The sequence below is a fragment of the Hyperolius riggenbachi genome, chromosome 2 (assembly GCF_040937935.1).
Source record: "Hyperolius riggenbachi isolate aHypRig1 chromosome 2, aHypRig1.pri, whole genome shotgun sequence".
Lineage (NCBI taxonomy): Eukaryota > Metazoa > Chordata > Amphibia > Anura > Hyperoliidae > Hyperolius > Hyperolius riggenbachi.
In genome coordinates this window covers 445592750-445618577 of record NC_090647.1, presented here as the reverse complement: position 1 = coordinate 445618577, position 25828 = coordinate 445592750, and the positions used below count along the sequence as shown (strand labels likewise).

The 25828-nt window shown below is 47.0% G+C and overlaps 1 long non-coding RNA gene across 2 annotated transcripts in view; it reads left to right on the top strand.

Moving 5' to 3' along the window:
- Positions 1-25828, top strand: part of LOC137546944 (uncharacterized) — a 108932-nt gene that overhangs the window by 9293 nt on the left and 73811 nt on the right. The window contains exons 2-3 of one of the 2 annotated variants that reach the window (XR_011026404.1): positions 7506-7540; positions 19430-19536. This is a non-coding gene — a long non-coding RNA (uncharacterized lncRNA). The remainder of the gene's footprint in view (positions 1-7505; positions 7541-19429; positions 19537-25828) is intronic. The other variant, XR_011026405.1, reaches the window with a different exon arrangement.

Genomic DNA, 25828 nt, shown 5'->3' with positions numbered 1-25828 from the left:
GTTCTTGTGTCTGGTGGTCTTGGTGGAGATGGCCCGGAGTCTCCGACCCAGTGGAAGTGGGGTGAAGAAACAGTGGCCTGGGTGAGAGAGGTCACCTGCCATCCTCAGAGCCCTGGTTCGCAGTCTTGTTTTATACAGGTGGTCAAGTGGGGGCAGAGGTCTCCCAATGATCCTCTCCGCCGACCTGATGGTCCTCTGTAGCTTGTGTCTGTCACTGGCGGTGGCTCCCGCATACCAGACCAGGATGGCGGAGCAGAGGATCGATTCAATGGTGGCAGTGTAAAAGCATGTTAGAATCTCCTGCGCCATGCCGAACTTCCGCAGTTGGCGGAGGAAGAAGAGTCTCTGCTGGGCTTTCCGTTGTGTTGCCATGATGTTGACCCTCCAACTGAGATCGCTGGAGATGGTGGTGCCCAGCAGGCGGGCGCAGGGCACTCTGGCCACCTCGGTGCCATCAATGTAGATGGGAGGCGGGGAAGGAGCAGACTTCCTGAAGTCAATTATAAGTTCGACGGTTTTGGCTGTGTTGAGCACCAGGCAGTTTTCCTTGCACCAGTGGCATAGTCTTTCCACCTGCTTCTGGTAGTCCTGGATGTTGTCCTTGGTGACGAGGCCGACAATGGTGGTGTCATCCGCAAATTTTATGACTTTGACAGAGTCTACCATGGATCTGCAATCATTTGTGTACAGGGAGAAGAGCAGCGGGGACAGGACGCAGCCCTGGGGTGCCCCTGTGTTGGTTATCACTTCTCGTGAGTAGATGTCCCCCAGCTTGACAACTTGGGATCTGTTGGAGAGAAAGTCAGTGATCCATAGACGTAGGGTGGGGTGGACCCCAAGTGTGGCCAGAACATTCTGGAGGGTGTGTGGGCATATAGTGTTAAATGCCGAGCTGAAGTCTAGTAGCAGTACTCTGGCATACGTGTCCTTCCTGTCTAGATGGTTGTAGATATGTTCCAGACAGATGTTTAGAGCATCATCAGTAGACCTATTTGCCCTGTAGGCGAACTGGAGTGGGTCTAGTAGGGGCAGGGTGGATAGCTTGAGGGTGGATAAGACCACTCTCTCTAGGGACTTCATGATAACGGACGTCAGGGCTACAGGCCTGTAGTTGTTGAGGTCGGAGATGCCTTGTTTCTTAGGAACAGGAATAATGGTGGACCTCTTGAAGCACGCAGGGACTCTGCCCTCTGTCAGTGACCTGTTGAAGATTGCAGAAAGGATAGGGGCAAGTTGCTCCGAACAGGTTTTGAGGCAGGCTGGGGACACGCCGTCGGGTCCTGAGGCTTTCCTGGCATTTAGCGTGGACAGGAGGTACCGAACGTTTGCCTCACTCACTTCCAGAGAGAGTGAGTCCACACTTGAGTCGCTGTGCGTGGGGGCAGGGGGGGGAGAAGGAGGCGGTGGGTGCCCCCCAGGCTGCCTTTCAAACCTGTGGTAGAATTTGCTTAGTTCTTCGGCTAATTTAGGGCTGGGTGTAGCATGTTGCGAGGGAGGCTTGTAGTTGGTGGCAGCCTTAAGCCCTTGCCATACGGCTCGAGAGTTGTTCGAGCGCAGGTTTTGCTTCATCCTCTCAGCAAACTCCTTTTTTGCGGCTCTCAGCTCTCGCTTCAGGGCATTCCTTGCCTTCCTGAATTCCTCCTGGTTTCCCGCCTTGTGAGCCACCTCCTTACGTTTCCGCAGTAGCCGTAGCTTGTTGGAGAACCACGGTTTGTTGTTCGGGTAGACCTTGAAGGATTTGGTTGGGACGCAGGAGGCCTCACAGAAGCTGATGTATGAGGTGACGTTGTCCACCCACTCGTCCAGGTCTGGAGCTGCCAGGGACTCCCAATCCGTGCAATCAAAGCAGGCTTGAAGGTGGAGCTTGGCCTCGCTTGACCATACCTTGGAGGACTTCACGACTGGTTTTGCCGATTCCAGGAGCCTCCTGTAGGTGGGGATGAGATGAACAAGGCAATGGTCGGAGGAGCCAAGTGCCGCCCCAGGGATAGCCTTGTAGGCATTCTTCAGTGGCGTGTAGCAGTGATCGAGGGTGTTCAGGCCTCTGGTTGGGCAAGCAACATGCTGATGGTAGCGTGGCAGCTCTTGTCGAAGATTTGCCCTGTTGAAGTCACCCATGACTATGAACAGTGAGTCTGGGAGGGATATTTCCCACTGTGAGATGGTGTCGCTGAGGGTATTCAGGGCAGATTTGGTGTCGGCATCAGGGGGAATATACACTCCAACCATGACATAGGAGGAGAACTCCCGTGGTGAGTATGCTGGCCTGCAGTTCACGAGTAGGAGTTCTAGGTCAGGGGAGCACAACCTGACAAGTACTGGTGGGGTGGGGCACCATGAGGAGCTGACGTAGAAGCAGATGCCACCGCCTCTTTTCTTCCCAGAGAGGGAAGGGTCGCGGTCTCCCCTTATGAGGCTGAAGCCTGGAAGGTGTAGGGCGTTGTCCAGGATGTTCTCATGTAGCCAGGTCTCCGTGAAGCAGAGTACTGGGGTGTTCCTCCCAAGCTCCCACCTGCCGCAGAGGAGACGCAGTTCATCCAGTTTGTTAGGGAGAGAGCGGACATTTGCCAGGAGAACCGAGGGGATGGCTGACCTCAGGCCCCTCTTCTCGAGTCTCACGCGGGCTCCAGCTCGACAGCCCCTTCGCCGCCAACCTGCACCGGGCCAAGGAGCGGAGTCCAGGACTTGCTGTATGTAGTCCTGGACCAGTTTTGGCAGAAGATTGGCCTCGGGGAGTAGTGGGCCGCGATGTTCCCACCAAAGAAGTTGCTCCCTGGAGTACGTGGTGCGTTTAGTGGTGTGGGGGGCGGGCGCGTGACCGATGGCAGGAGTGGGGTGCCTACGGGGGATGGAGGAGCCTGGCATTGCCCAAGGTCACCAGGATAGGGGGAGTGGGGGCACAGTACAATACAGTTCAGCTCATTAAGTACAGTACAGCTTAAATACAGTTCAGGTACAAAGCAGGATATGGGCTACAAAGGGGCACCTTACTGTAGCCGAAAACCTTGTAGCCGAAAAAAATACGGGCTACAAAGGGGAGCCCGCTTGTAGCCTATATCAAAACTCGGGCGCCTTTTTCTACACCTTGTAGCCCATATTTCCAGAAATAACATTGATGTCTATGGCGGCGCCCTTTTCATACAGGCAGCTTGGGCGCCCTTTTCAACCGATCCCACCAGGGCTGTGGAGTCGGTCCAAAAATCCACCGACTCCTCAGTTTAGGATTCCACCGACTCCACGACTCCGACTCCTCTAATTTGCATATTACAATTTTGTTGATTAAAAGTATGTAACATGAAATTCGTCTCTTAACTGCCAACGCTTAGGAATTTTACAAGACAGCTGAAGTGAGAAGGATATGTAGACTACTATATTTATTCCCTTTAGACTAAAACTAGTCCTTGGTAAGAGTACTTGTAAAAGGTACAAACCGGAACAAAGAACATCTATCAGGCCCAAGGCAATGTAAGTGTGGGTACATGTAAGAATGATGTGCAGGTACTCTGCAGGGGAATGAGGAGATTGTAAACAGACAACACCTCTGTGTTCAATGTGCACAGCATGCTCAGTGGATTCCCTGCAGCTCTGTGGGGAGTGCATATGTAGAGTATAGTACTACTGTGTAACAAAGTAAACCTGAGACAGATGAAATTAAAGTTTTATACATACCTGGGGCTTCCTCCAGCCGCCTTCAGGATAATCCGTCCCTCGTTGTCCTCCTCCACCACCTGGATCTTCTGCTATGAGTCCAGGTACTTGAGCCAGTCAGGCGTAGTGCGCATGCACACACTCCGCCGCCAGGAGCATACTACACCTGTGCAGCACTATTGCGCAGGTGCAGAATGTTCCTGGCTGTGGGAGCGGCATGCGGCCGGACAGCGCTGACTGGCTGAATTACCAGGACTCATAGCAGAAGATCCGGGTGGTGGAGGACAGTGAGGGACTAATTAGCCTGAAGGGGGCTGGAGGAAGCCCCAGGTATGTATAAAACTTTACTTTTCATCCGTCTCAGTTACCCTTTAATTTGTAGTCACCAAACCAAATTTTAATAGCATATCAAATTATTTGATTTCATCAGCAAAGGGAGTGCATACATTTGCATAAATCAGCATCAATGCAGAATTATTTCCATCTCGTTGACCATCTCTATTAGTGACACAGCTACACATCAGGCTTTATTCTTACAGCATAGATGTTATTTAGTGTATATATGAGATTCCTGTGTACACATCATATATACAGTCACAATCAGATATGTATATCTGACCTTAAAAAATACGGGGACTGCTTTATTGAAGCAGCACAAGTAACTAATTTTGATTGGTTTATTTCATTTTTGTGGACTAAGCACAGCTATTACTGTGTATATATACTGTATATATACATTATTTTTAATGACTATTATCTGAGAAATAGAACATTTTATCATATTTTCTATTTTAATTAGTTACAAATTCATTAGGAGTCGGAGTCGGTGCATTTTTTCCCGACTCCGACTCCAGGCACCCAAAATTGCCCGACTCCACGACTCCGACTCCACAGCCCTGCATCCCACTGTGGAGCTACCTGGGGCTATCTGATACTAGAGGGTACCCTCTGACTACCAATACTGAAGTACTGCTTAATACCAGGGGCAACTCGGGCTACTTAAAACTGGTGGTGGTGGGGGGGGGCGGAGGGGGCACAGAGGTTTCTTACTAGCTGCACCCCTGGCACTGTGGTAAGAATGTTTTTGTTATTTCAGGATACAGATGTCAGATTTACTTGACTTCCATTATAAGTAAAGATTTGCTTTAAAGAGAAACCGTAATTAAGGATTGAACTGATACTCCCTTTTCCATGAGAAAGCTTTTCCTTTTCACAAATGGATAATCAGGGGGCTCTATATGGCTGATAATGTGGTAAAACCCCTCCCACACTGATGCCAGGACCATGGTTCTGATATCACACTGTGCAAGCCTTGTTGCATTGTGGGAAATAACAGGATCTCTTTCCACTTATATCGCTTTCCAGTAGTGGAAAAGTCACCATGTGATAAATGTCAGAATGTAAATCAGGGAGAGAAAATATTTTACAATGGGCAAACACTGACTAAATCATTTATACATAATTATTGTAAAAATTAAACACTTTTTTTTAGTACATTATTTTCACTGAGTTCTTCTTTAACATGATCACATTTCTGCTTGATATACCCACCTTGCCAATTAAATGGAGATTTCAAGGTGCCAAAACAGCTCAACGAGGCCACAGAATTGGACCAAGTGCTAAAGCATGTTTAGTTACAGCGGTTGGGTAAAGGTGCCCAAGCATCACGTGACTTAGTAGCCAATTGACCATCCGAGTTGATAATTGTTTGCATGCATCAATGGGACATGATGGAAAATCTTCAATCCTTGAAGATGCTGGTGCCATGGAAGATAATGGAGATATAAAAAAAAAAGAATTCTTGATCAGATACATGGCAAGGACAGCGTGCAATATCGGGATGAGCGTCAGAACCCCCAGCTCTGTCTCTCCTAGTGTTTTATGTCCAAACACCCCCCCCCCTCCTCACCCGCAGTTAAACTTTACCTGTCTGCCAACCGCGATGAGAGATTTAAGCATTAGGGCCCCACGTGACTACCGGCATATAGCATGTGGTGACGTCACACACGCCCTACGTGTTATAATGCAGGCAAATGCGGAAGTACGAGGAAACTGACATTATGACAGGTAAAGTATAACTGCATGGGCACTGCGGGGGGGCATAAAACATTAGGAGGGGACAGTGGGTGCGAGTGGTGAAGCGGCGTCACAGGGCCAGTCCCCGAACTAATCCATGCTGAAACTTATCGGGAATTGGCCTGCGGTTTATGCCAGCCTACAGATCTCTCTCCGATCAGATTTGACCAGAGAGAGACCTGTCTCTTGGTCGATCGGCCACCAAACTCACTAGATGTATGGATACCGTAAGTATTCAAAGCAGGGGCTCACAGCAGGTGGGTAAGTATTTAGCATAGGTGCTTACGGTGGGGTGGGCATGTAGTTAGTGTAGGTGCTTACAGTGGGTGGATAAGTATACTGTGCATGTGCTTACAGCAGATGGGTAAGTATCCAGCACAGATGCCTTCAGGATGTAGATATGTATACAGCTCAGGTGCCTACAGGTTGTAGATTTGTATACTGTGCATGTGCTTACAGCGGGTAGGTAAGTATCCAGCACAGATGCCTTCAGGATGTAGATATGTATACAGCTCAGGTGCCTACAGGCTGTAGATTTGTATACTGCGCATGTGCTTACAGCAGGTAGGTAAGTATTCAGAGCAGGTGCCTACAGGATGTAGATGTGTATACAGCCCAGGTGCCTACAGGGTGTGGATCAGTTTACAGTGCATGTGCTTACAGTGGGTGGATAAGTATTCAGCGTAGATGTCTTCAGGATGTAGATATGTACACAGTGCATGTGCCTACAGGATGTAAATATGTACACAGTGCATGTGCCTACAGGATGTAAATATGTACACAGTGCATGTGCCTACAGGATGTAAATATGTACACAGTGCATGTGCCTACAGGATGTAGATATGTACACAGTGCATGTGCCTACAGGATGTAGATATGTACACAGTGCATGTGCCTACAGGATGTAGATATGTACACAGTGCATGTGCCTACAGGATGTAGATATGTACACAGTGCATGTGCCTACAGGATGTAGATATGTACACAGTGCATGTGCCTACAGGGTGTAGATATGTACACAGTGCATGTGCCTACAGGGTGTAGATATGTATACAGTGCATGTGCCTACAGGGTGTAGATATGTACACAGTGCATGTGCCTACAGGGTGTAGATATGTACACAGTGCATGTGCCTACAGGGTGTAGATATGTACACAGTGCATGTGCCTACAGGGTGTAGATATGTACACAGTGCATGTGCCTACAGGGTGTAGATATGTACACAGTGCATGTGCCTACAGGGTGTAGATATGTACACAGTGCATGTGCCTACAGGGTGTAGATATGTACACAGTGCATGTGCCTACAGGGTGTAGATATGTACATAGTGCATGTGCCTACAGGGTGTAGATATGTATGCAGTGCATGTGCCTACAGGGTGTAGATATGTATGCAGTGCATGTGCCTACAGGGTGTAGATATGTATGCAGTGCATGTGCCTACAGGGTGTAGATATGTATGCAGTGCATGTGCCTACAGGGTGTAGATATGTATGCAGTGCATGTGCCTACAGGGTGTAGATATGTATACAGTGCATGTGCCTACAGGGTGTAGATATGTATACAGTGCATGTGCCTACAGGGTGTAGATATGTATGCAGTGCATGTGCCTACAGGGTGTAGATATGTATGCAGTGCATGGGCTTACAGCGGGTAATTAGGTATTTGGAGGTCTATGGAAGTTTCATGTCAGATGATATAAAAGTTTACTGTATAGCATTAACGAAAGATAGTTGCTGCATTTATTTTATTTACATATTACATTATTTTATTTTTATGCAGACAGACCTTGTGAGAAAACGCCTTTTGAGGGATATGTAAGTATGAGAAGCCTAGTAATTAATGATTCTGGTGCAGAGCTGTTTGTATTGTACGTGTTCAAGTGGTAAAAGTATGATGTGTGTATTCAGTGCAGGAAGTTTATGTCAGACTGACCTGTCTCCCTGTTTTAGGGCCCATTTCCACTGTGCTGGTGTGCGTCTTGCGAGATGCACACCGGTACTTGCAGTAATGCAAGAATTCACCTGAATCCCTCTAGCTGTGCCATGCATATAGAGATTCAGATTTGTGATGAATATTTTGGCTGCATGCCATCTGATTGTCGCCCCCGGCGCATGCAATATTTTTCAGTAGGCTGTGTTTCCCCATTTGATTTTGCATGCGGGAAAACGCAGTGATTCATGTCTAGTAGAAACAGGCCTTTAGGCTGTAAGCTTTAGGCCGGAGGAGGATGCCCCAGGTATGTATGAAAAATGTTTTTCCCATTCATCTCTGGTACACTTTAAAGAGACTCAGAAGTCTCTAAAAAAATGTATTTTTTTTTGTCATAAATATTTTTAATACTATATCCCTAACTAAACCGCCACATCCCCGCCAATGTAAACTATCTAAATCCCCTCAAACTCCCCGGGGGGCAATCCGGGCAGCTCTTCCGTGTGAGGCAGGGCTATGAGCTGCAGCCCTGCCTCACACGCGTCTGTCAGCGGCGGATCGCCGCCTCTCCCCTGCCCCTCTCAGTCTTCCTTCGCTGAGAGGGGAGAGGCGGAGATCCGCCGCTGACAGACGTGTGTAAGGCAGGGCTGCAGCTCATAGCCCTGCCTCACACGGAAGCGCACAGGGCAGCAAAATCCACGACCAAGAAAGTCGTGGATTTTGCGGGGAAGAGTTAGACTGTGCTCCTCCCCCTCATTCTACTACATGGCCACATCTGAGCTTATAGGCACCGCACTGTGTGTAGGTGTGACTCAGTGACCGCGCAGGCTTCCCACTATAAGACAAAAAAAAAAAGATAGTTATTATTATTTATATAGCACCAACATCTTACACAGTGCTGTAAAGTATATATATATATATATATATATATATATATATATATATATATATATATATATATATATATATATATATAAATAATATAGTCTTGTCACTAACTGTCCCTCAAGGAGCTCACAATCGAATTCCTACCATTGTTATACACTCACCTAAAGGACTATTAGAAACACCTGTTCAATTTCTCATTAATGCAATTATCTAATCAACCAATCACATAGCAGTTGATTCAATGCATTTAGGGGTGTGGTCCTGGTCATGACAATCTTGTGAACTCTAAACTGAATGTCAGAATGGGAAAGAAAGGTGATTTAAGCAATTTTGAGCATGGCATGGTTGTTGGTGCCAGACAGGCCGGTCTGAGTATTCCACAATCTGCTCAGTTACTGGGATTTTCACACACAACCATTTCTAGGGTTTACAAAGAATGGTGTGAAAAGGGAAAAACATCCAGTATGCCGCACTCCTGTGGGCGAATATGCCTTGTTGATGCTAGAGGTCAGAGAAGAATGGGCCGACTGATTCAAGCTGATAGAAGAGCAACGTTGACTGAAATAACCACTCGTTTCAACCGAGGTATGCAGCAAAGCATTTGTGAAGCCACAACACGCACAACCTTGAGTCAAATGGGCTACAATAACAGAAGACCCCACTGGGTACCACTCATCTCCACTACAAATAGGAATAAGAGGCTACAATTTGCATGAGCTCTCCAAAATTGGACAGTTGAAGACTGGAAAAATGTTGCCTGGTCTGATGAGTCTCGATCGAGTCAGAATTTGGCGTAAACAGAATGAGAACATGGATCCATCATGCCTTGTTACCACTGTGCAGGCTGGTAGTGGTGGTGTAATGGTGTGGGGGATGTTTTCTTGGCACACTGTAAGGTAGCCATACACTGGTCGATTTGCCATTAGATCGACCAACTGACAGATCCCTATCTGATCGAATCTGATCAGAGAGGAATCTTATGGCTGCCTTTACTGCAAACAGATTATGAATCGATTTCAGCCTGAAACCGATCACAATCTGTTGAGCTGCTTCTGCCGCCTGTCCCCGCCCACCCTGCCCCCTGTATACATTACCTGAAGCTGGCTCCGGGTCCTCTTCTCCGCGCTGCACCGCATCCCAGCGTACACTGTGTCACTCCGTGACCAGGAAGTTCAAATAGAGCGCCCTCTATTTGAACTTCCTGGTCACGCGATCGTAGACTGATCTGAATTAGGGAGGAAATCGGATCGGCGGGTGCGTTTAGCGCGAATGATTGGCAGCAGATTCGATCCCAGTGATCGAATCTGCTGTCGAACGGCGGCAAATCAGGCCAGTGTATGGCCAGCATAAGGCCCCTTAGTGCCAACTGGGCCTTGTTTAAATGCCACGGGCTATCTGAGCATTCTTTCTGACCATGTCCATCCCTTCATGACCACCATGTACCCATCCTCTGATGGCTACTTCCAGCAGGATAATATTAGCACCATGTCACAAAGCTTGAATCATTTCAAATGGGTTTCTTGAACATGACAATGTGTTCACTGTACTAAAATGGCCCCCACAGTCACCAGATCTCAGCCCAATAGAGCATCTTTGGGATGTGATGGAATGGGAGCTTGGTGCCCTGGATGTGCATCCCACAAATCTCTCATCAATTGCAAGATGCTATCCTATCAATATGGGCCAACATTTCTAAAGAATGCTTTCAGCACCTTGTTGAATACATGCCATGTAGAATTAAGGCAGTTCTGAAGGCGAAAGGGGGTCAAACACCGTATTAGTATGGTCTTCCTAAAAATCCTTTAGGTGAGTGTACAGTATGTCTATCATGTACTGTATGTATTGTAGTCTAGGGCCAATTAAGGGGGAACCAATTAACTTATCTGTATGTTTTTGGGATGTGGGAGGAAATCAGAGCGCCCAGAGGAAACCCAGGCAGACACAGGGAGAGTATACAAACTCCTTGCAGATAGTGCCCTGGCTGGGATTCAAAGCGGGGACCAAGCGCTGCAAGGCAAGAGCACTAACCACTACACCACCGTTCTGCCAGAGTTTCTGCTGAATGCTATGCTGGGACTTGTAGTTCCACAGAGACACATTCCTCTCTCTGTATTATTGGAGAGGGGATTGTATCTGGGCAAACTGTGACTTCTCCAAAATTGTGATGCTTGTGAAACTCGTGTATTAGGCCGACAATTGCAGATTGGGCATGAACAGCTGATCTGGCTGTTGTTTTACTCTTCCCTTAACCTCATCCCAACACTGTTCTCTCTGATGCCCGACACTAACCTGAGTGCCCGACACTAATCTCTCCTCTCCTGGGCCTAACACTAACCACCCCCTTTCATATGACTTAAAGGAAACCTGAGGTAGGGGGATAGAATAGTCAGATTGTCCCTCATATTACCCAGAAGTGGTAAGATTGTACCATCAAGATTGTACCTTTAATGGACACCTTTAAGGTTGCCACTAACCATACAATTTACTTATCGATCGTTTACAAACAATTATTCGTATAAATGAAAGGAAATGATTCTTTGGGACCACTCATTAACAAAAATCTCCTAACCAATCTGATCAGATTGATGGGATTTACCCAAAAATCAAATCTGATTTGATAGTAGATTTTCATCTGTTAGTGGTCCCAAACGATCATTCCCGATCGTTCATACGCATAATCATCCCCCAAATTGTATCGTTAGTGGCCACCTTAAAGTGAACCTCCAGACTAAAAATCGACTCAGCAGCACTGAAAAGGCCTGGTGTTTCTTTAACAGTTTCACAGCATCAGAACTTTGTTTCTCTTATACAAGCCTCATTTTTAGCTGCACAGAAGAAAACTGCCCGGGCATTTTTCCCCTGATGCTGTGCAAAGCATGATGGGATTTCTGATGTTGTTGTTCTCGTTCTGCTGTTTTGGTGAAAATGTTTTTTTTGTTTTTGGGTTTTTTTTATTTCTTTTTTTTTATATTTTGAATTTGACATTTTAAGCCTAGGGTGTGCAGCTGGGAGGGGTTTTAGGACACGGGACAGTTGGAACTGTGTCTTATGCTCCCTGTCACCTTCTTTCAACCAAAAAGATGGCTGCCCCATGACAAAGATGGCTGCCCCCATTAATCACAAACATTTGTCTGTTCTTTTAAAACAGGGTGGGTAAAAAATTATATTACCTATCTATTCTAATTAACATAACTAATGTAACTTAATGACAGTATGTTTGTTTAGGCTGAAGTTCCACTTTAACACTAACCTCTCCTCTGCCCTGTCTAACACTAATCTCTCCTCTCTCTAACACTAACCACTCCTCTGTCTGCCTAACACTAACATCTCTCATGCCTAACACTAACCTCCCCTCTCCTCTGCCTAACACTAACCTCCCCTCTCCTCTGCCTAACACTAACCTCCCCTCTCCTCTGCCTAACACTAACCTCCCCTCTCCCATGCCTAACACTAACCTCCCCTCTCCCATGCCTAACACTAACCTCCCCTCTCCCATGCCTAACACTAACCTCCCCTCTCCCATGCCTAACACTAACCTCCCCTCTCCCATGCCTAACACTAACCTCCCCTCTCCCATGCCTAACACTAACCTCCCCTCTCCCATGCCTAAGAAAAATCCCCCCCCCCCCCCCAACACTAAGGGCCTGAGCCCACTAACGCAGTTGTGTCCGCTTTTCAGTTACACATCAATGTTACAGATGCTGAAAAGCGGACAGAAGTGGACACAACTGCATTAGTGGGTTCAGGCTTTAATGGTGTGGGTGTCTGTTAATTGAGGTCTTTGTTTGTGGTTTGGTCTTTCACTGGGACATTTGTTATTTGTGAGAAATGCCTGCCTAGTTATTACGTGGAGATTATGCTGCTGCCTAATTGTGTTTGAGGAAGTGTGTACAGGGTCCCTTATTTATGTCACTGATATTTTCCCTTTATCCTTATTGACAGCGCTGCTGTTCAAGCCCCAGGTAAACCCCTCCTCTTCCTAAGGGCGCAGTTTTAGTGCTTGCCATGGGTACCATCTTTCCCTACATACGCCTCTAGGGTATGTTAGGGAAATAGAGGCAGGTTAGGCAGCAAAGGGGTCAGCTGAGGAATATTGGGGTCCTCAGCAAAGTACAACATACTCGACCTGCCAGGTGTTTGTAGACTGCGAAGGCATTACCTCCCACTTCTGTCTCACTTTAAAGCAGGGGTCTCCAACCTTTTTCAGACCGGGGGGGAGGGGAGGGCCGGCAAAGCGATTTGGAGTGCATAAGTATGTAGGTAGCCAGGTAGGGTATCTAGGTATAGTTGCCCCAGTATAGGGAGTATAGCTGCCCAGTATAGCTAGTATAGATGTCTTTGCATAGGTATTATAGTTGCCCCAGTATAGTTAGTATAGATGCCCAGTATAGCTAGTATAGACGCCCCTGTATAGGTATTCTAGTTGCTCCAGTATAGATGCCCAGTGTAGCTAGTATAGAAGCCCTGTATAGCTAGTATATGTCCAAGTATAGCTAGTATAGATGCCCAGTATAGCTAGTATAGATGCCCAGTAAAGCTAATATAGATGCCCCTGTATAGGTATTATAGATGCCCCTGTATAGGTATTATAGTTGCCCCAGTACTGGGAGTATAGTTGGCCGAGTATAGCTGCCCCAGTATAGCTAGTATAGATGTCCCTGCGTACAGTAGGTATTATATTTGCCCCAGTATAGCTATAGTGGGCTGATGGTGTAATGGTTAAGGGCTCTGTCTCTGACACAGGAGACCAGGGTTCGAATCTCGGCTCTGCCTGTTCAGTAAGTCAGCACTAATTCAGTAGGAGACCTTTGGCAAGTCTCCCTTACACTGCTACTGCCAATAGAGCGCGCCCTAGTGGCTGCTGCTCTGCTCTGGCGCTTTGAGTCCGCAAGGAGAAAAGCGCAATATAAATGTTATTTGTCTTGTCTTGTCTAGTATAGATGCCCCTGTATAGGTATTCTAGTTGCTCCAGGATAGATGCCCAGTATAGCTAGTATATGTCCCAGTGTAGCTAATAAAGATGTCCAGTGTAGCTAGTATAGATGCCCAGTATAGCTAGTATAGATGCCCAGTATAGCTAGTATAGATGCCCAGTAAAGCTAATATAGATGCCCCGTATAGGTATTATAGTTGCCCCAGTACTGGGAGTATAGTTGGCCGAGTATAGCTGCCCCAGTATAGCTAGTATACAGTAGATGTCCCTGCGTAGGTATTATAGTTGCCCCAGTATAGCTAGTATAGATGCCCCTGTATAGGTATTATAGTTGCTCCAGGATAGATGCCCAGTATAACTAGTATATGTACCAGTGTAGCTAGTATAGAAGCCCAGTATAGCTAGTATATGTTCCAGTATAGCTAGTATATGTCCCAGTATAGCTAGTACAGATACCCCTGTGTATAGGTGCCCACGGCCACCGCTAGTGTTACCTTAGCTGGCGGCCACTTCTTTTATAATGCCTGGTCAGCGCCCTTCTTCATGCCCCGTCTCCTTTCAGCAGCGCGTCTCCTGGCTGCTGTGAATAAGCAGGAAGCAGGAGAGCAGCTTCCTGTAGTGGCGATGTATATCGCCGTTACCATGGAAACCGCTTTCCTGCTTCGTGCTTATTCACAGCAGCCGGAAGACGCGCTGCTGTGTAAGGACACGGGGCATGAAGAAGGGCGCTGACCAGGCATTATAAAAGAAGTGGCCGCCAGCTAACATAGCTAACAAATGGTCCACGGACCAGCAGTGGGCCGCGGACCAGGGGTTGGGGACCCCTCTTTAAAGGATTTCAGTGACTGTATACACTGCTCAAAAAACTAAAGGGAGCACACAAAAAAGACATCCTAGATCTGAAAATTTTTATGAAATACTTTGTTCTTTAACCTCCCTGGCGTTCAGTTTTTCCTGAATTTCTGTGCAAATAGTGATCCAATTAATTTCCATAACCTTTTTTTCCTGTAACTTACCAAAATGTGTCATGCAAAGGTCTAGTATACATTTTGAGTTTAATAAAAGCTTAAAACACAAAATCTAACCTAATTTTCAAAATTACTCCCCAAAATCTCTGATCATTTATACTTTCAAGCTGCAGTTGCTCAACCTGCACTAACACAAATGTAAAGGTGGCCATACATCTGGAGATGGGAAGATTCGATCAAGAGACAAAGCTCTCTCTAATCGAGTCTGATTGGAGAGAGATTGGTCAGCTGCCCATACTCAGCAGGCCGATTTCCAATCGATTTTAACATGAAATCTCTTGAGAATCAGCCGTGTCCGTTGCCTCGCCGCTCCCCCGGTACTTGAATGTACCCCCTTGTGTGCATTTATACATTACCTTTCCTGTGTCGCCCACCGTGCGGTGCCCATGTTTTCAGAATCCCCTGTAGATTATTGTAAGGAGGTAGCCAGGTACATGTGTCCCCTTGCATAGGCTAGCTAGGTACAGGTGTCGCTCAGTATAGGCTAGGTAGGTACAGGTGTCGCTCAGTATAGGCTAGGTAGGTACAGGTGTCCCCCAGTAAAGGCTAGGTAGGTACCGGTGTCGCTCAGTATAGCCTAATTAGGTACAGGTGCCCCCCAGCCTAGGTAGGTACAGGTGCCCCCCCAAGCCAGCTAGGTACGTGTCGCTCAGTATAGGCTAAGTAAGTAAAGGTGTCCCCAGTATAGGCTAGGTAGTTACAGATGTGTCCACCAGGCTAGGTATGTACAGGTTTCCCCCAGTATAGGCTAGGTAGGTACAGGTGTCCCCCAGTATAGGCTAGGTAAGTACAGGTGTACCCCAGTATAGCCTAGGTAATAACAGATGTCCCCCATTATAGGCTAGGTAGGTACAGGTGTCCCCCAGTATAGATTAAATAGGTGTGGGGCATTCAGGTACATGTAGGTGGCAATAGGGATGCCAACGTATGTGACCCCCCCCCACCCCTGATCCAGGCACTATATACATACCAAGCCTTGTTCCAGCGATATCTGCAGCCTCTCCGCAGTCCTCACAGCTCCGGTATCCTCGGTCATGAGGATCAGGACTGACGTCATGATGTCAGTCGCGAAATAGCCAATCCCAGTCTGATCCGCTGTACTGATCAGGCGTAGGCGACTTGCCCCTGCACAGTAAAGCAGACCCGACTGGGATCGGTTATTTCTGCCTGATCCCGAGCAGAGAGCCACTATTGCGCCTGGGCTGGAGTCGGGGAAGGTAAATCAGCCTGACAAATTGTTGGCTGTGGCTTCTAAGGGCCCAGCGAGACCACCGTGGGGCAGAGGATAGGGGAAGCCTCGATAGGATCCTGAGGCTTCCCCCTCCTGAGGTAAGTACCCCCCAGGGGCCCATTTTTTTTTATTTATTATTATTTCAGAGTCTCTTTAATTGTTATTGTCTGACCACTGAGCAGGATGCTCCGTCCAGATTTCAATTGGTTACAATGTCGGCAGTTCCGGCATCGGAAAAAATCTCTGCAACAAATTTTTGTTTTTCCTTAAAGCAGTAGGATCAGCCATACTATTCCAGGGAAAAAAACACATATAAGTAGATAAATACTTGATCTATTTACATAACACATCTATTGTACTGTCCACGTTTTGATTTCACTGAATGCTATATAGCAAATGACGAGAGAATTCTGTTCCTGGTGGGGGCCATGTCTTTTGCCCACAGTAAAGGCTAACTCGTGATGTCATTTCTGCCCTTTACTTTTTTTCTTGTCTCCTCCAATCGCTGAGTCACCTCAGCCTTGCTTGTAAACACAAGTGAGTAGAGGATTAGGTTTCAGATAAGCAGCAGACAGGGAAATAAAGGGAAGAGGAGTACGGTGGCGTAGTGGTTAGCTCTCTCGCCTTGCAGCGCTGGGTCCCTGGTTCGAATCCCAGCCAGGGCACTATCTGCAAAGAATTTGTATGTTCTCTCTGTGTCTGCGTGGGTTTCCTCCGGGCACTCCGGTTTCCTCCCACATTCCCAAAAAAAACCATACGGATAAGTTAATTGGCTCCCCCTAAAATTGGCCCTAGACTACAGTACTTACACTACATAATATAGACATATGGCAATGGTAGGGATTAGATTGTGAGCTCCTTTGAGGGACAGTTAGCGACAAGACAATATATATATATATACACTGTACAGCGCTGCGTAATATGTCGGCGCTATATAAATACTAAATAATAATAATTATATATTTTAGATAAAAAGAACCCCCAGCATGCAATTCTTTGGCACCGACTACTAAAGAGCCAGTGCTTCTAAGGTATATGATAACTCCAAATCATAACAGCAGTGAAAGTTTTGAATGCAGGATTAGCATCTTTATCCCTTAATCTCAGACCAGTTGCTGTTGAAATTTGATTTTTATGGTGACGATACCGCTTTAACCACTTCAGCCCTCAGTCGTTTTCACTTTATGCATCCGAGCAATGTTCACCTCCCATTCATTCGCCTATAACTTTATCACTATTTATCACAATGAACTGATCTATATCTTGCTTTTTCCGCCACCAATTAGACTTTCTTTGGGTGGTACATTTTGCTAAGAGCTACCTTACTCTAAATGCATTTTAACAGTAAGAATAAGAAAAAAACTGAAAAAAATTCATTATTTCTCAGTTTTTGGCCATTATAGTTTTAAAATACATGCTTCCATAAATAAAACCCACGTATTGTATTTGCCCATTTGTCCCGGCTTTTACACCGTTTAAATTATGTCCCTATCACAATGTATGGCGACAATATTTTATTTGGAAATAAAAGTGAATTTTTTCCGTTTTGCATCCATCACTATTTACAAGCTTATAATAGGAAAAAAGAAATATTTCATCTTTACATAGATATTTAGAAAGTTTAGACCCTTAGGTAAATATTTACTTTTTTTTTTTTTTTTTTTATTGTAATGTTTTTTTTTTATTATGAAACATTTTATTTGGGTATTTTTGGGAGGGTGGGATGTAAATAGTCATTTTTGTAATGTAAATATATTTTTATTTTATTTTTTTAATGTAGATGTAGTTTTACTTTTTGGCCACAAGATGGCAACCTTAGGTTTGTTTACATGACGTCACTCTAAGCATAGCATGAACGCTTAGAGGGAGGTAGGGGGGACGTGGGAGGCAGAAAAAGCTAGGCTTCCGAGAGAAGCTGTCGCTTTTTCTGCGGGGGAGAGGAATCAGTGATCGGGCACCATGTATATCGCCGTTACCATGGAAACCGATTCACTGATTCCCTGGCTAACGAACCCCGGGCCGGGAGCGCACATGGCCTCCTGGACGTAGCTTCTACGTCCAGGAGGCGAAAGTAGTTAAAGGAGTCATCAGCAAAATAGTGCTGCCCCCTTATATACTTACCCAGGGCTTCCTTCAGCCCCTTGCAGCCGACATGTCCCACGCCACAGCTCCACTCGCAGTCGCCGGCCCAGTGCAGAGGCTGACCTCCTCTACTGCACCTGCGCAAGCGCCGCTGTAAATCAACTCCACGTTGTCCACCGTGTACTGCACAGGCGCAGTAGTTCTGCGCCTGCGCAGTACACTGCAGAAAACGTGGACTTGATTGACAAGCAGCGCTCGCACAGTTTCAGTAAGGACGACATGGAGGTCGTCCTGCGCATTGTCGGGGAAGGGGGGCCAGCGGAGCTGTGGCGAGGGACATAGCGGCTGACAGGGGCTGGAGGAAGCCCCGTGTAAGTAGTACAGGAGGTAGCATAACTTAATTGATGACTCCTTTAAAAGCATAGAGTTTATTGCTATGTACTTTCTGTAAGCTCTGGTTTTGAGGGACCCCTGTTCAATACAGATCTCCACATCCAAAAAATGCCACCCAAAATGCCCGTAAATTGCACATTAAAAGTGTTAACATTCAAAAATGTGAGAAACTCTGTAAACTCGACATCCGTCCCATTCCAAGTTAGGAGGACATTGGCCACAAAATGGAACCATCCTCCGATTTATAGGTGCATCGAGATTGGAGTCATTGAGAACCACCTTGCTCTCCCATTCCCAGAGATCAGATCAGTGATTTTAAACTAAGAATAAAAGAAAAGATATGTGAACGGTTTCATATAATATGGCCTGCTATCTCCCCACCTGAATAAATTATGCCATTATCAATATATTTATATCAACAATTATTGATAATATATCAAACTTGCATTATTTCTCAAAATCATTATAAAGGCATTCCATAAGCGTTTCTAAATTCAAATATATCTAAATGAAGAAGTAATGAAGCAAAGAAAATGCTCTTAACTTTTCCAGATAAAATGGATTAAAGGAAACCTAAAACCAAGTAAAGAAAATGGGTTTCACTTTCCTGGGGCTTCTACCAGCCCCCTGTAGCCGGGTGGGCCCTAGCAGGTCTTCAACGATGCTCCATTCCCTCGCCGTGGCTTCATTTCGGTTTCGCCAACTGGGAGTCAGTGGGCTACTGTGCCTGCATGGCGCTGGCAACGCGTATCCTTGTTCACGTTGCTGTCCACAATAGCATCCTAAAACCGAAACTAAGCCGCAGCGAGGGAATGGAAGATTGTTGAGGACTGGCGAGGGCACACCCGGCTACAGGGGGCTGGTAGAAGCCCCAGGATAGTGAAACCCATTTTCTTTACTTGGTTTTAGGCACACTTTAAAGGCTCTCTGTAGCCTGATCAGTTGTTTACTCTGACACTTACAGGCTGGCACAGCCCAGTGGCAGACATACAGTTGTGCTGGTTGTGCAGCCAAATGAGGGATCCATGACTTTAGAGGCCTATGTGACCTCTGCAGGGTTGTATAACCCACAAGGCACTGAGACCCCTGCACCTGGCCTTGTGAATCCATTTAATGCCTGCGGCAGGCCCTCTAAGTTACAGAGTACAAGCAAAATAGAGTGAAGAGGTAATTGACTTCTCCAGGCTCCAGTAAGTCAATCACTTTCCTTCCCTTTCAGCATCCCTATCTCCATGGCACCAGTGACATCTCATCATGTGACCCGTTAGCATTATGTGATGATAGACACTGCTGGAGCCTTACAGACCAGAAATAAGGAAGAGTAAAGTAAGTAATCACATTGCTGGAGCCCAGAGAGGTGAGTGACCGGCTCGAGACACACTGCAGAGTGCGGTGCCGGTGCTCCAACAAATTTAACCTACACCGTTGAGCTAACCTACATCCCATAGACTTTACTATCCCCTCCCCCAAAGAGAACCCGAGGTGGCATTGCATTATGTTACTGGGGCACAGAGGCTGGTTGGGCACACTAACATCAGCCTCTGTTGCCCCATCGTGTGCCTCAAAGACCCCCCTGCTCGCCGCTATACTCTCCGCAGTACTGGCGACACGCAGCGCGTCGCCAGCACAATGTTTACCCTAGCGCTGTCTGTCAGCGCCGCTCCCCCGCCTCCTCCGCATCGCCGCTACCCGCCCTCATCCCTTCCCTCCAATCAGCGGGAGGGAAGAGACATGGGTGGGTAGCGGCGATGAGGAGGCGGCGGAGCGGCACTGACAGACAGCGCTAGGGTAAACATTGTGCTGGCGACACGCTGCGTGTCGCCAGCACTGCGGGGGTATAGCGGCGAGCAGGGGGGTCTTTGAGGCACACGATGGGGCAACAGAGGCTGGTGTTAGTGTGCCCAACCAGCCTCTGTGCCCCACTAGCATAATGCAATGCCACCTCGGGTTCTCTTTAACCCTCCTACGTTTTGATAGTGAATGTAGGCTGATTCGACGGGTAAGTTATTTTGTCGGTGCACCCGGCGGTTTGCACTATGTCTGTTTTAAAAACCGCTCCCATTGACTTGTATTAAAATTGTGACAATATCTCTGCGATCGCAATATTTTGAAAAGTTGCAGTTGCAGCAATTTTGCTGTGATTTTTCACTGTAATTTGTATGCAAGTCAATGGAAGTGGGTTTTTTTTAACGCAGCGGTGTGTCTAAGGCCTAAATGTGCATCTTTGTAAGCAGGAAAAGAACAATAGTACAGACGATGACAGCGTTTCTGGTTTAAACATTGGCAGTTTAAGCCCGGGTGCAGCAACAACCCATTGGACCTCTCTTTGGATACAAACACCCTCATGTGGCAGGTAAAATATACTCACACCTACACTCCTTTCCCACCTGGCACCCTCTACCTACATAGGACAGGGCAGCAGTGCAATATTAATCTGCTCTAGTGCTATGTCGGGTCTCTTCTGTACTTCCTGGCAGCTGCACGCTCTGTGCTTCCATACCTACAGCTCCCGATCACATGTCATTCATTTAGAGCCAGAGGTTTGCAGCATAGAGCATGTGTCTGTCGGGAATATTAGCAGGGACCCAAAGCAGCAGGGGATCTAGCTACCTAAAACCAGGTGGCACCTTCTACTACCTAATACCTCAGTGGCACCTATGGCTATCTAATACTATTTGAAGGCACCATTGGCTACCTAGTACTATTTTAGGGAAACCTCTGGCTACCCATTACTATCTGACTCACAGGACTTTTAGATACTATAGACAGGAAGGATAGGAGCAGATCTAGCTACCTAATACTGACATCTACCTACTTCCTGTCTTTAAAGGGAGCACCTATGCCTGGCTGTGTTGGGAGCACCTATGCCTGGGTTTAATGGAAGCACCTATGCCTGGCTGTGTTGGGAGCACCTATGCCTGGCTGTGTTGGGAGCACCTATGCCTGGCTGTGTTGGGAGCACCTATGCCTGGCTGTGTTGGGAGCACCTATGCCTGGCTGTGTTGGGAGCACCTATGCCTGGCTGTGTTGGGAGCACCTATGCCTGGCTGTGTTGGGAGCACCTATGCCTGGCTGTGTTGGGAGCACCTATGCCTGGCTGTGTTGGGAGCACCTATTCCTGGCTGCGTTGGGAGCACCTATGCCTGGCTGCACTGGGAGCACCTATGCCTGGCTGCACTGGGAGCACCTATGCCTGGCTGCACTGGGAGCACCTATGCCTGGCTGCACTGGGAGCACCTATGCCTGGCTGCACTGGGAGCACCTATGCCTGGCTGCACTGGGAGCACCTATGCTTGGCTATAATAGAAGAACGTATGCCTGCCTGTAGTGGGAGCACTTATGCCTGGCTGTAGTGGGAGCACCCATGCCTGGCTACAGTGGGAGCACTTATGCCTGGCTATAGTGGGAGCACTTATGCCCGGCTATAGTGGGAGCACTTATGCCTGGCTATAGTGGGAGCACTTATGCCTGGCTATAGTGGGAGCACTTATGCCTGGCTATAGTGGGAGCACTTATGCCTGGCTATAGTGGGAGCACTTATGCCTGGCTATAGTGGGAGCACTTATGCCTGGCTATAGTGGGAGCACTTATGCCTGGCTATAGTGGGAGCACCTATGCCTGGCTATAGTGGGAGCACCTATGCCTGGCTATAGTGGGATCACTTATGCCTGGCTATAGTGGGAGCACTTATGCCTGGCTATAGTGGGAGCACTTATGCCTGGCTATAGTGGGAGCACTTATGCCTGGCTATAGTGGGAGCACCCATGCCTGGCTATAGTGGGAGCACCCAAGCTTGGCTATAGTGGGAGCACCCATGCCTGGCTATAGTGGGAGCACCCATGCCTGGCTATAGTGGGAGCACCCATGCCTGGCTATAGTGGGAGCACCCATGCCTGGCTATAGTGGGAGCACCCATGCCTGGCTATAGTGGGGACACCCAAGTCGGGCTTTAATGGGAGCACCTATGCCCGAGGGTGTGCTCATTTTTGTTGCCAGCTGTCTAAACATTAATGGCTGTGTTAAGATATTTTGATGGGACAGCAATTTTACACTTTTTTACTTTACATGGTATCAAAGTTTCATAGCTTCAGTGTTGCCCCATGAAAAGAAATAATAAAATATTTTCAAAAATGTGAGGGTTGTACTTCTGTGAGATACTGTAAGTCATTACATGCACATAATGCAAGATTCAATATGTAGGATGGACTAGCTGCCATTTAAAAGATAGAGCAAGGGAGCATATTAATGATGTCCAGAAAAGGAGAAACACTGTGTCCTGACATGTCTTAGTTCTGCACGGGGCAGTCTGAAGACTTTTACCATACAGGCTATTGAGTAGGCTCCTATCAGAGAAACAAATAGATTTAGGGCCTGTTTCCACTGCACGCAGAAAACTGACTCCAATGATTGCCTATGGGAAATCTGCATCAGAAAAATCGCGTTCAGTGGAAACAGGCCCATAGACATTCATTGGAGTCAGTTTTCTGCATGCAGAATCTGCGTGTAGTGGAAACAGGCCCTTAAACAGTTAAAGGATACCTTAGCGCTAACTTAAAGGACAACTGAAGAGAGAAGACTATGGAGGATGCCATATTAATTCCCTTTTAAACAAAACCAGTTGCCTGTCAGATGCGCTCATCTACTTGGCTGCAGTAGTGTCTGAATCACACCAGAAACAAGCATGCAGTAAATCTTGTCAGATCTGACAAAAATGTCAAACAACTGATCTGCCTATGCTTGTTCAGGGTCTATGGCTAAAGGTATTAGAGGCAGAGGAGCGGCAGGGCTGCCAGGCAACTAGTATTGCTTAAAAGAAAAGAAACATGGCAGCCTCCATATAACTCTCACTTAAGTTGTCCTTTAAATTCAAGAAGGACGACTAATCTGTGTATGGGGAGCGGGGCGGATCCTTACTGTACCTCCCATGCCCCGGCGTCTCCCTCTGTTCTCCAGTAATAATCCAATCCTCTTCCTCGTCGGAGTGGTCGGTGACCTCTGACCGGGACATACAGTGCTGTGCATGCTCAGTATGTGCGCTAGGGCATCCTGCGGCCACTTGAACATGCTTACGCCACATGGCGTTGCTGCAGAGTGTGGTCACAAAGCGCCCTAGTGGACATACTGCGCATGCACAGCGCAGGATGTCCGGGTCGGAGGTCAATGACTGCGCCGAACAGGAAGAGGAGAATTTGGATTATTACTGAGTACGGAGGGAAACGCCAAGGCACGGGAGGTGCGGTAAGAGTCCGCACAGACCACATGCACACATTAAACTTCCTTTTTGATTTGAAGTTAGCGCTAAAGTATCCTTTAAAGAGCCCATACATCTCACTGATCGAATCTGCTCGGTAAAAGATCTGTCGGCTGCCCATACACTGCAGGCCAATTACCGATCATTTTTGGTCAGAATTGGTCAGTGATTAGCCAATCACAAAGGGAGCCTGGAACCCACTAGCAGTAAGTTACTAAGCCATTTCCAAGCACCTGTGATTTGACAAGCTCTTGCTAATGTAATGCTATGGGGGTGATCTCACTCGAGGGCTGTGATTTTATAAAAATCCCCCATAGCATTGTATTAACAAGAGCTTCTCAGGTCACTAGCGCTTAGAAAAGGTTGCTAGAGAGTTTGAGCCCTAAAAGTGTGTACCAGGCTTAAAGGAGACCTGAGTCCTAAATAAATCCACAAACTGACTCCCTGTGTGTTGTGCATAGGCTTACCGCACCTCCGGCGGCCCCACATCTGCCTCTGCTTCCCTATCACTTCCGCTGTATGGGTCCTGGTCGGTCAGCGCCCTCTGACTTGGACTTACTACGCTGCGCATGTGCAGTATGTCCGCTTGGGTGCCTAGTGACCGCGCTCGCTGGTGACCCCAGGTGCTCTACAGACATACTGCGCCTACCCAGTGTAGTATGTCTGGGTCAGAGGTTGCCGGAAACGGAAGCAGACGCTGGGCCACTGGAGGTTCGGTAAGCCTATGCCTCCTCCTCAGGAAGTGAACTCTTTGATCTGGAAAAGAATACATTAAATGTATTTATTCTTAAAAACGCGAACGCAATCGCTCCACAATACGGTTTTGTGAGCGTTTTGCGTTTTCTATACCTTCCATTGAGGCGAAATAGCGTCAAAAATGGCTCCAGCACCGCTTTACAAGGAGGAACGCAAACAAGCTGCTCACATGTGAACTATCTCATACAGAATCATTGTGTAAGCGCTTTCAGGGTGATTTTGAAAAATTGCCTGCGCTTAAAAAATAACAAAAGCGCCTGCAGTGTGAACAAGCCCTAAAAGTATTAGGCTGGGTGCGAGTTTTCTGTCGTGAGGTTTTTTTGTGTGTGTGCGTATTTAGTGCGGTTTTGGTGCTTTTGCGGTGGCGTTTTTTTGTCGCATATGCATTTTTCCAATGTTTTGCGGGCGTTTTTTATGCATTTAGGGTTCGCATATACAAAACGCATATGCGTTTTTATATGCGTTTTTCAATTGCGTTTTATGCAAATCACTAGGAAGACAGCAGGAAGCGAAAATACAATAAAAAAAGCATATAAAAACGCATGAAAAACGCAAACTATTGCGTTACCATTGATGTTCATTATTGATGCATTTTTGAAAATCATGCAAAAAAAACAGCGTTTTTAAAAATGCATGTTTGAAAATGCACCAAAAACGCATATGCGTTTTTTAATATACAAGTGCCAGCGATTTTTCAAAATAGCCCTACAAGTGCTTGTGCAATAAATCCTTATAGGATAGTTCATATCAGCACGTTTTGTTGGATTTCCGCTCAGCAAAGCAATGCATGTACCATTTTTAGGAAGATTTTGTTACAATGGAAGGTATAGGATAAACGCAAAAAACGCTCACAAAATTGCTTTGTGTGGCAATTGCGTTCGCGTTTTCATGAATAAATACATTGTAGTGTTGTCCAGATCATGAACGATTCGGATCTTTGATCCGAATCTCTTTTGTGAGACGAATCATCCGAATCAAAATGAGTGATTCGGATCGCAAAGGGGGCGGGGCCAGGAGCGGCACGCCGCCCTCTCTTTCTCAGCGGGCAGCGGAGTCCTGGAAGCAGAGCAGAGATGGATCGCTCTGTTGGAGGGGAGCCAGCCTTGCAGGGACAGGTAGATCAGAGAGAGGGGACATCGGTGCCACTGCCAGATACAGTATGTGTAGAGCACACATACTGGATATAATGTGCTGCTCATTATAGGCTGTCTGTTCCGTAGTGCTGCATAGTGAACAAATGGGAAACGTTTGGCTCAGAAGCACAGCTCAGTAACTCTGAAGACAGCGTGCTGGGCTAGAATGACAGGCACTGTGATTGCAGTGCAATATGATCCTCCTGCACTGCTCTAAACAGCTGCACTTCACTTCTGGGAATGCTTTGGGGAATGCTTTCTTTCACTGTGCGACGTTTGCATGCAAAGTCTACTGATGAACATATAGGTGAAATATATGTAAAGCATATGATTGCAGCATGTGTGCAAACAAACATTTCTGCTCTCTGCTCGTCCCTTCTCTGTCCACTCCCTGCTCGTCTCTGTCCACCATCTCCCCTTCTCTGTGTGTCCACTCCCCTCCCCTGATCTGTCCACCGCAGGGAAAGTCCTGTCCTGC